The sequence below is a fragment of the Oncorhynchus keta genome, chromosome 21 (assembly GCF_023373465.1).
Source record: "Oncorhynchus keta strain PuntledgeMale-10-30-2019 chromosome 21, Oket_V2, whole genome shotgun sequence".
Classification (NCBI taxonomy): domain Eukaryota; kingdom Metazoa; phylum Chordata; class Actinopteri; order Salmoniformes; family Salmonidae; genus Oncorhynchus; species Oncorhynchus keta.
In genome coordinates this window covers 21,822,686-21,832,070 of record NC_068441.1, presented here as the reverse complement: position 1 = coordinate 21,832,070, position 9,385 = coordinate 21,822,686, and positions in this window count along the sequence as shown.

Genomic DNA, 9,385 nt, shown 5'->3' with positions numbered 1-9,385 from the left:
TATTTACCTATAGACTATGTACAGCTGCAGCGATCGGTTAGCTGCTCGGATAGCTGATGTTTGAAGTTGGAGAGGGAGATAAAAGTCTCCAACTTCAGCGATTTTTGCAATTCGTTCCAGTCACAGGCAGCAGAGTACTGGAACGAAAGGCGGCCAAATGAGGTGTTGGCTTTAGGGATGATCAGTGAGATACACCTGCTGGAGCGCGTGCTACGGATGGGTGTTGCCATCGTGACCAGTGAACTGAGATAAGGCGGAGCTTTACCTAGCATGGACTTGTAGATGACCTGGAGCCAGTGGGTCTGGCGACGAATATGTAGTGAGGGCCAGCCGACTAGAGCATACAAGTCGCAGTGATGGGTGGTATAAGGTGCTTTAGTGACAAAACGGATGGCACTGTGATAGACTGCATCCAGTTTGCTGAGTAGAGTGTTGGAAGCCATTTTGTAGATGACATCGCCGAAGTCGAGGATCGGTAGGATAGTCAGTTTTACTAGGTAAGCTTGGCAGCGTGAGTGAAGGAGGCTTTGTTGCGGAATAGAAAGCCGACTCTGGATTTGATTTTTGATTGGAGATGTTTGATGTGAGTCTGGAAGGAGAGTTTGCAGTCTAGCCAGACACCTAGGTACTTATAGATGTCCACATATTCAAGGTTGGAACCATCCAGGGTGGTGATGCTAGTCGGGCATGCGGGTGCAGGCAGCGATCGGTTGAAAAGCATGCATTTGGTTTTACTCGCGTTTAAGAGCAGTTGGAGGCCACGGAAAGAGTGCTGTATGGCATTGAAGCTCGTTTGGAGGTTGGATAGCACAGTGTCCAATGACGGGCCGAAAGTATATAGAATGGTGTAGGAGATAATACCTGGTTAAATAAAGTCGAAATAAAAATGTCGTTTTTTTTTTAAATATCCCAAAAAGTCTGTTTAGTTGGCGCCATCGATTTGCGTAATCCACCTGTTCAACATGCAGAGAAAGGAATCCAAAAAGCTACTCCAAAACTTTGTTAAAAAAGGTCCAAATACGTTTCTAGTCAACCCTCTGGTACCCTAAAAATGTAATTAAACTATAATATTTAATACGGAAAAAAGTATGTTCAACAGGAAAACGATATTAGCAGGTGTGCGTCCTCTTCATCATGCGCGCACAGACTGATTTCCAAATCTGAGATTTCCAACTCTGAGTCCCAGTACTAATTCTTCCTAATTTTGGAGGAAACAATCCTGAAACCTTGATCAAAGACTGTTGACATCTAGTTGAAGCCATAGGAGTTGCAATCTGGGATCTGGATTTTGATATGCCCCTATACTTTCCATTGTAAGAGCATGGGATCTCAAAAAAGAAAACATCTGGTTGGTTTTTCTTTGGATTTTCTCCTACCATAATAAACCCCCCAGAGCAACTCATTTAGAGAAAGAACTGAGAAAGTAAGGGATGAAACAGAAAAAGCAAGGGATAAAATAATTACTTCTCTGCCAGAAGAAATTACATAGTTTAAGTCGGAAGTTTACATACACCTTAGCCAAATACATTTAAACTCAGTTTTTCACCATTTCTGACATTTAATCTTAGTACAAATTCCCTGTTTTAGGTCAGTTAGGATCACCGCTTTATATTAAGAATCTGAAATGTCAGAATAATAGTAGAGAGAATGATTTATTTCAGCTTTTATTTCTTTCATCACATTCCCAGTGGGTCAGAAGTTTACATGCACTCAATTAGTATTTGGTAGCATTGCCTTTAAATTGTTTAACTTGGGTCAAATGTTTCGGGGAGCCTTCCACAAGCTTCCCACAATAAGTTGGGTGAATTTTGACCCATTCCTCCTGACAGAGCTGGTGTAACTGAGTCAGGTTTGTAGGCCTCCTTGCTCGCAAACTATTTTTCAGTTCTGCCCACACATTTTCTATAGGATTGAGGTCAAGGCTCAATGTGATGGCTACTCCAATACCTTGAAATTGTTGTCTTTAAGCCATTTTGCCATAACTTTGGAAGTAGGCTTGGGGTCGTTGTCCATTTGGAAGACCCATTTGCAACCAAGCTTTAACTTCCTGACTGATGTCTTGAGGTGTTGCTTCAAAATATCCACATAATTTTCCTGCCTCATTATGCAATCTATTTTCTGAAGTGCACCAGTCCCTCCTGCAGCAAAGCACCCCCACAACATGATGCTGCCACCCCCGTGCTTCACGGTTGGGATAGTGTTCTTCGGCTTGCCGGCCTCCCCCTTTTTCCTCCAAACATAACGATTGTCATTATGGCCAAACAGGTCTATTTTTGTTTCATCAGACCAAAGGACATTTCTCCAAAAAGTACGATCTTTGACCCCATGTGCAGTTGCAAACCGTAGTCTGGCTTTTTTAATGGCGGTTTTGGAGCAGTGGCTTCTTCCTTGCCTGGCGGGCTTTCAGGTTATGTCGATATAGGACTCGTTTAACTGAGGATATAGACATTTTTGTACCTGTTTCCTCCAGCATCTTCACAGGGTCCTTTGCTGTTATTCTGGGATTGATTTGCACTTTTTTCACCAAAGTACATTCATCTCTAGGAGACAGAACGCATCTCCTTCCTGAGCGGTGTGACGGCTGAGTGGTCCCATAGTGTTTATACTTGCATACTATTGTTTGTACAGATGAAAGTGGTACCTTCAGGCGTTTGGAAATTGCTCCCAAGGATGAACCAGACTTGTGGAGGTCTACAATTTTTTTAATCTGAGGTCTTGGCTGATTTCTTTTGATTTTCCCATGATGTCAAGCAAAGAGGCACTGAGTATGAAGGTAGGCCTTGAAATACATCCACAGGTACACCTCCTCCAATTGAGTCAAATTATATAATTTAGCCTGTCAGAAGCTTCTAAAGCCATGACATATTTTTCTGGAATTTTCCAAGCTGTTTAAAGGACCAGTCACCTTAGTGTATGTAAACTTCTGACCCACTGGAATTGTGATACAGTGAAATAATCTGTCTGTAAACAATTGTTGGAAAAATCAATTGTGTCATGCACAAAGTAGATGTCCTTACCGACTTGCCAGAACTATAGTTTGTTAACAAGAAATGTGTGACTCCAACCTAAGTGTATGTCAATTTCTGACTTCAACTGTAAGTCTTTAAATAGCAAATTCATTCATGGAAAATAATTTAGCCCTGAGCATTTTCTTTCTTTCTTTCATTCTCTCTCTCTCTCTCTCTCTCTCTCTCTCTCTCTCTCTCTCTCTCTCTCTCTCTCTCTCTCCCTCCCTCTCTCTCTCTCTCTCTCTCTCTCTCTCTCTCTCTCTCTCTCTCTCTCTCTCTCTCTCTCAGACAAGTTGAAGCTTGTCAACAGATAACCCTGATTTGATTTATTTATTTAACCTTTATTTAACTAGGCAAGTCAGTTAAGAACAAATTCTTATTAACAATGACGGCCTACCAGAAAGCAAAATGCTTCCTGCAGGGATGGGGCTGGGATTAAAAATTAAAAATAATGTACAATATAGGACAAAACACACATCACGACAAGAGAGACAATACCACACTACAAAAGAGAGACCTAGGATGACAACATGGCAGCAACACATGAAAACACAGCATGATAGGAACACAACATGACAACAACATGGTAGCATTACAACATAGCAGCAGCGCAACATGGTAGCAGCACAAAACATGGTGCAAAAATGATTGGGCACAGATAACCCAGAATCTTCTCAGGTCAGCTATCATGTGAGTCAGGCTTCACAGTAGGCTATGGGATGTAGGAAGAAACTTGATTATGCACATTGCCAATGGCTTTCTTGCACTGCCCCCGTGTGATTTCAGTGTGATTTCATTGTTATGTGCGTTCATCTTGAAAAAAGAACATTCAGTACAAGATCGGACAGTTTCTATGGATGGTTTGTAATATCATTCTCTAACCAGTAGATAGCAGTACAACACCGGCAGATGTATTACTGATCCAGAAACTGCTGTGGCTGGCCTGGTTCTATTTCTGCCCCTAGCCACTTTACATAGCTCTTAGTCCAGGGGTAGGAAATTCCTGGTGTTGGGAACTGGCTTTCATCCATTAATGTCACAAATTGCCACAGTTCGCTGGCCTAAATTTGTAAGTGATTTGAGGCAGAAGGAATGTGAGGGTATTAGTGCATCGTGAAATGGAGTAGCTGTTCCCTGTAGTTGAAGAATTCATAAAGGCTGAAGTATGAAATGGCTCTGGACGCAAGGCATGGTGGCAGAGAGGATCAATTACATGTTCTTATGTACCTGAGGTTTACAGAAAGCTGAAACAATGAAATATCTCTGCTCTGGCATGTTGGGTAAATGACAAACTGTTTATTTTTTGGCAACCTTGGAAACAACCTTTAGCAACCTTACACCCCAAAATCAATGTTTATTTCCCCCCCGAGAAATCAGAAGACCTTTAGAAAGATTGGCATCTAATTCCATCCATTTTAGGTAAGCTTAAACTCAGATGCTGGATCAATGCAGAATGGACAAAAAGCATAATAAGGGATGATGTCGAGGGGAGAAACTATCTCACCTGGTTACCATGGAAACATGTCTTCTCCTTATTCCAGTATCATCCCTAAGCCCAGATAGACAGAGGTCCGTCTGATCTCACACAGAAGACAGACAGCATACATTTTTTAAGCTGCTTCACCTGATACATTTACAACCCACAGGTAGCATGCACACACCTTCCATACACACCTGTGACGTTCTGACCTTTATTTCCTTTGTTTTGTATTCATTATTTAGTATGGTCAGGGCGTGAGTTGTGGTGGGCAGTCTATGTTTGATTTTCTATGATTTGGGGATTTCTATGTTTTGGCCTAGTATGGTTCTCAATCAGAGGCAGGTGTCATTAGTTGTCTCTGATTGAGAATCATACTTAGGTAGCCTGGGTTGCACTGTTTGTTTGTGGGTGATTGTCTATGTTGATTGCTTGTTTCAGCACAGTTCGCATTAGCGTCACGGTTATTTCATTTATTGTTTTTGTATAGTGTTTCAGTGTTTTCTTTATTAAAATTAATGAACACCTACCACGCCGCATTTTGGTCCTCCGATCCTTCTCTCCTCTCCTCTTCAGATGAAGAGGAGGACGACCGTGACAACACCACACAATGCTTCTGACTACTCTGAAGCACCCCTCAATGTTTGTCATGTATAAGTTAATTGTTTAAATCCCTGTGTTTCAACATTATTTTCTACAACTGTATCTTGATCATGGATCTATTATTTGCTGTTACTCAGTGCACTACATATAGCAGTTATATTGGTCACCCCTGCACCAGTGTCGCCCAGTTCTCAGCTCTACACAACTTCAAACTCTTACTGAAAACATTTCACACACACACACACACACACACACACACACACACACACACACACACACTGCTCGTTGATAACACTTCCCTTTCCAAACCAGCACTGAACATAATCTACAATTTGAGCAAAGCCCTACTATTCGTTACTACACGTGTACTACACTTTAAATTAGATCAGCTTCAAAATGTTATCACACAGAGGGAATGTGCTGTTGGAACTACGCAAGAACTATGTGCAGTTTCTTATTTGGTGAATTATAGTAGTTGTATCAAAAGCTCAAATAAAGATGTTTGACCCTTGGGACCAGCTTGGAAGGATTCACTTCCCTTTTTGGCAATGTACTATATTCATATAATTTTTCCAGGTCCTGTGTTACATCGAGCTGTGGGTAATGTATCGCTATTTTACATAATTCATAGCATATCTCAGATTCATCCATGACTGGTGCACAACAATGATTGACACCAGAGGAAGAAATGAAAGGTGAGAGAGCAGAGGTCCATTTGCCCTTAATGGTATGACTTTACAACAAATCAAATCAAAGTGTATTGGTCAAGTATAAAGTTTAGCAGATGTTGTAGCGGGTCCTGCTAAATACGTGTTACTAGCTCCTAATGGTAAAGTAAAATGGCTGGCCCTCTATTCTTCCACTGATTCCTGGGGCTGTTATTGGGAACTTTCGTGCTCAACAATTGAGCTTATTCATTTTACACACAAGCACAATTCAACCAAATCTGGCATGGGACAAATCAAATAGAACAACTAGGTCTGTGTTTAGTGATGTGGAACGTAAAAGATGCAGATAAATGGAATGAATGGAGCTTACATGATTCCCTATTCTATGAGAAATACCCATATTTGTTCTACATCTGTATGACATTGTGCAACGTTACATCCCCCTGAATAGGCCCTTGACCCTGAGTTATTGAAACCTCTACATATAGCCCTTTGTGACATTCCCACTAGGCACAAAATGATTAACTCAACGTTGTTTCTATGCAATTGGTCAATGTCAACGTATTGTGATGTGGAATCTATGTGGAAAATATTTGATTTGAACAATGTCCTCAAACTGTTGTTTTGAGGGTAAAATTTCAACCACAGGATTACATCATGGTAACCAATTTTCAGCATAGACGAACCTCGTATAAAATATGCTGAATTTGTACCTTTGAAACAACGTCAGATCTTCAACATAATACCCACTATAAAAATTGTCTGGGCAGCACCTCCTACTAGAGAGTTGATAAATCTACAGCTACCCCATCAGTCTCCCATTCCTGCTTAGCCTTGATATTTGTCACTGACTATTACCAAAGTTCTATTGTGAGAATGATTGTTGAACAATCTACACTTAATAGATTAACTGTTGCTATCGAAGTCATTCTAAACAGTAGGTTCAGAGCAAATGAAATGTAACCACACTTTATCAATTATTCTATTTAAGCCTATACAGCATTTGGGAAGTCATCAACAGCAAATGTTTCAATTCAACCCAGGATTCAACTAAAAATAGACAATATATATAGTCCCAGGGCTTCAAGCTTTGGTTGATTTCAAATGTAGTCTTCAAGTTAATCATTAATGTTGGATTCACGTCTCCATCTCAACCTAAAATCTATGTTAAAGAATGGTTTTGGATCAAATCAAACTATATAAGTGCATTTAAAGTTTGATTTGATTTAATTATATTCTTTAACTTAGATTTTTGGTTGAAATGGAGACTTGAATCCAACATGTCAATTATTCATTTGTAAACAAACTGGAAATAAAACCACACTAAGTGGCACATATGGAGCTATCCAAGCAGAAAAGACAGCTTTCAAAAGCGTATATTTGATTGCGTTAACAAACACAATTTAACGTCACTTTTGCAATATGGTAAACAGCCTATTAACTTGTCAACAAGTTAACAAATGATACGATGGTTTCACGTCTCCATCTCAACCAAAAATAAAAGTAAAAAATAGGATTAATGTCACGGTTTTCATATGGTGAAGGAGAGTTGGACCAAACTGCAGCGTGTATATTGCGATCCATGTTTAATTAAACAACGTCAACACGAATAAACACTACAAAACGAAAACCGAAAACAGCCTATACATGTGTCAACTAACACAGCACAAGGACATCAAGACACTCAGGAAAATCACCCACAAAACAACCAAAGAATATGGCTGCCTAAATATGGTTCCCAATCAGAGACAACGATAAACACCTGCCTCTGATTAAGAACCACTTCAGACAGCCATAGACTAACCTAGAACACCCCACTAAGCTACAATCCCACTATCTACACACCACATACAAAAACCCATGTCACACCCTGGCCTCACCAAATACATGAAGAAAAACACAAAATACTACGACCAGGGCGTGACAATTAAGCCAGTGGCTCAGATGTAACCATTCAAGCAGTAGATACATCTCCTTTAAATGTTGTTATTTAGTTGCTTTGTCAACCAAACACAATTCAATTTTACTTTTGTAAGACAGTAAATAGCCTAATCTTATAGGGATACTTCAGGATTTTGGCAATGAGGCCCTTTACTTTCCCAGAGTCAGATTAACTTTTTATGTCTCTGTGTCCAATGCTAACTAGCGTTACTGCAATGACTGGAAGTCTAACATTAGCAATTGCACTAGCGCTAGTTAGCAACTTCCTTCAAACTGCACGCAGAGACATAAAGACTGTATCTCATAGTTCATCTTACACTGGGGAAGTAGATAAAGGGCCTCATTGCCAAAATCCCGAAGTATACCTTTAAGGCTCTCTTAGAAACTAATGTAACAGTATTTATTTAACCTTAAAATGAGTAGCACATCATTGGCCACATTTTGAGGATAATGGAAAAATAAATGACTTCTTATGTAATCATAGATAGTGTGCATGTTCAGGGTCGCAAGGGTGTGAAAATCTTCACAATTGCTATAATAATCTGCACAGAATCTCAAATGGCATTGAGAACTTTCACCATGTACTTTAATAATCTCAATTGCAATCCAGGCCATTTGTTTGAGCTATAATTTGAGGCACAGTGACAACACATTAAATTGTTGTATAAATTAACAAAATATCTGACATTATGCTCCCATTTGAACTTTGGTGTGCTTTTAAATGGTTTAAAGCACAGTGTTAACACATTTTGCTGACAACTAAACCAAAAATCCGACATAGATTTTCCATTCCAATTTGTGTGTGCTGTTAGATGGTTCAAAGCATAGCGATAACACATTGGGAATTCAACAAACTTTAGGCAGTTTTTTTAAGTGGGTAAAAATAAGTTGAAATCTCATTAATCAACCTATCTACCAAATATTACCCAATTCTCCACATTGAAATTACGTGGTGTGCCCATTGGGTTGTTAGTGATGGACATTGGTTATTTAAAATCCCATTTTCCCAGAAAACAACAGTCCATTCTACTTGTGCATCCTCCGTGGAGTTCTCTTTATTCTAATTCTAAATGTTCTCTATTGAAATGAATTACATGATCATTTCTAGTGCTCTGTGGCTGTGTAGCGGAAGCTAAATGCAGGTAATGGAGGCCTTCAAGCGATTAATGGATCCATGTCCTTGGAGATCCACAATAATTCCAGCTCCTCACTTTGCTATGGAGGGAGAAAAACATATACGTGAAATAGATACTACACATATTCTAACAATCAAACAGTCTCAGCACAATCCTCTCATTCATCACGAGACAATCTCTTCAAAGGTCAAGTAGATTTGTCAACAAAAGCTATGAATAAAGACAGTATCAGAATACCCCCCTCCAAGCTGTATTGTCATTAGTATAAAATTAAGGCATTTATTGTAGGCACAGTCCATGTCCCTCACCTTCAAATACTGACAGGGAAAGCTATACTGTTGATGTAGCCTAAAACCTGATGTATATTTTTCTGTTTCAAATTATTTGCATTTAACATCAGATGGTTGTTCGGAAATTCTGATACTGGCGAGGAGGGTATTACTCTGCACTATTTTTCAAACAGTAGAACCAAATTTATACCTGACTGTCTTCTGTGCAATTAAGCTTACTATTTAGTGCCTGGGGATACAGTGTCAGCACCCCAAGCCCTCC